Source organism: Sinocyclocheilus rhinocerous, unplaced genomic scaffold (assembly GCF_001515625.1).
Source record: "Sinocyclocheilus rhinocerous isolate Xijiao unplaced genomic scaffold, SAMN03320098_v1.1 scaffold1168, whole genome shotgun sequence".
Lineage (NCBI taxonomy): Eukaryota > Metazoa > Chordata > Actinopteri > Cypriniformes > Cyprinidae > Sinocyclocheilus > Sinocyclocheilus rhinocerous.
This window is the reverse complement of record NW_015650373.1, coordinates 1,059,234-1,061,173: the sequence shown is the minus strand read 5'-3', so window position 1 is coordinate 1,061,173 and position 1,940 is coordinate 1,059,234.

Below are 1,940 nucleotides of genomic sequence, written 5' to 3'. Positions count from 1 at the left end.
CTGAAGGGAGAAGTGCAAACAGGTTGTGTCCGGGGTGAGAGGGGTCTGTGATGATGTTTCCTGCCCGTTTCTTCACTCTGGATTTGTACAAGTCCTGAAGGTTGGGCAGGTGCACACCAATGATCCTTTCTGCTGTCCTCTTCTTAAATCTGATTTGCTGGCTGACCCAAACCAGACCAGAACCGACTCAATAACAGCCGAGTAAAACTGTGTCAGATAAATAAGTGTATGAGTGAATAAATAGTGTGTGTTCCACAGTTATTGTCAAGTGTTCGTGAGATGGATTGCCTGAGGGAAGAAACTGTTCCTGTGTCTGGTCGTTCTGGTGCTCAGTGCTCTGTAGCGTCGACCAGATGGCAACAGTTCAAAGAGGGAGTGTGCTGGATGTGAGGGGTCCAGAGTGATTTTGCCAGCCTTTTTGCTCACTCTGGATGAGTACAGTTCTTGGAGAGAAGGGAGGGTTGTCAGCAGTCCGGACTACCCTCTGTAGTCTTCTGAGGTCAGATTTGGTAGCTGAGCTGAACCAGACAGTTATTGAAGTGCAGAGGATGGATTCAATGATGGCGGAGTAGAACTGTTTCAGCAGCTCCTGTGGCAGGTTGAACTTCCTCAGCTGGCGAAGGAAGTACAACCTCTGCTGGGCCTTTTTCACAATGGAGTCGATGTGAATGTCCCACTTCAGGTCCTGAGAGATGGTGGTTCCCAGAAACTTGAATGACTCCACTGCAGCCACAGAGCTGTCCATGATGGTGAGTGGGGGGAGTGCAGGGGGGTTCCTCTTGAAGTCCACTATCATCTCCACAGTTTTGAGTGTGTTAAGCTCCAGGTTGTTGTGACTGCACCCGACTGCCAGCTGCTCAACCTCTTGTCTGTAAGCAGGCTCGTCGCCGTCCTGAATGAGGCCGATGAGTGTGGTGTCATCTGCAAACTTCAGGAGTTTGACAGAGGGGTCTTTAGAGGTGCAGTCATTTGTGTAGAGGGAGAAGAGCAGTGGGGAGAGGACGCAGCCCTGAGGAGCTCCAGTGCTGATCGTACGGGTGCTGGATGTGTATTTTCCCAGCCTCACTAGCTGCTGCCTGTCTGTCAGGAAGCTGTTGATCCACTGACAGACGGAGGTGGGCACGGAGAGCTGAGATAGTTTGGGCAGGAGGAGGTTTGGGATGATAGTGTTAAAGGCCGAGCTGAAGTCCACGAACAGGATCCTCACATAAGTCTTGTAGCAAAGTTTGTAGTTCGGGAAGAAGGAGGCGGGAACCGGCGAACATTTAAAGACTTTAATAAAATAAACAAACACAAAATGAAAGTAAAGCGGCAGCCCCTCGCGGACGACTGCCGCACACAAAACACAAAATAAAACCCAGGCCTGGTCCTCTCTCGTCAAACACTGTCGTCACTCCTCCTTTTATCCTTCTGGAGCTCCACCATGGGACTCGAGACCGGTGAGTGGTGCAGATGTCGCTCATCATCAATTACTCCACCGGCCTCGCTCCATTCACACGGCTCTCCGGCTCCTCCGGGTTCGGGCAGCCGGCAGGAGTCCCCCGTTCCCTGCTCCTCCCCATCATGGCGGATGGCAGCAGGGGATGGCCTCAGGCGAACGGCGGCGACTCCTCCGCTCCCTCACGGACGCCAGCCGTCCCTCCACAGCCCAGGCAGCCCCCCCGGCAACTCACTCTAGCCCACCGCCTCGAGCCTCCAGACTGTTCCGCCATGCTCGATGGCACCGCGGGCTCACCACAGCGGCGAGGGATCTCTGGCAGCGTGTCCCTCCTTCCTCCCGGGTTTCAGCACCAATGTAACAACGTTTGTAGTTCGGGAAGAAGGAGGCGGGAACCGGTACAGGTGTCGCGCATTAGCATTTACTCCACCGGCCTCGCTCCGTTCCCATGGCTCTCGGCCCCGCCCCCACTCGTCACATACCCCCATCGCCCCTCGCAGGC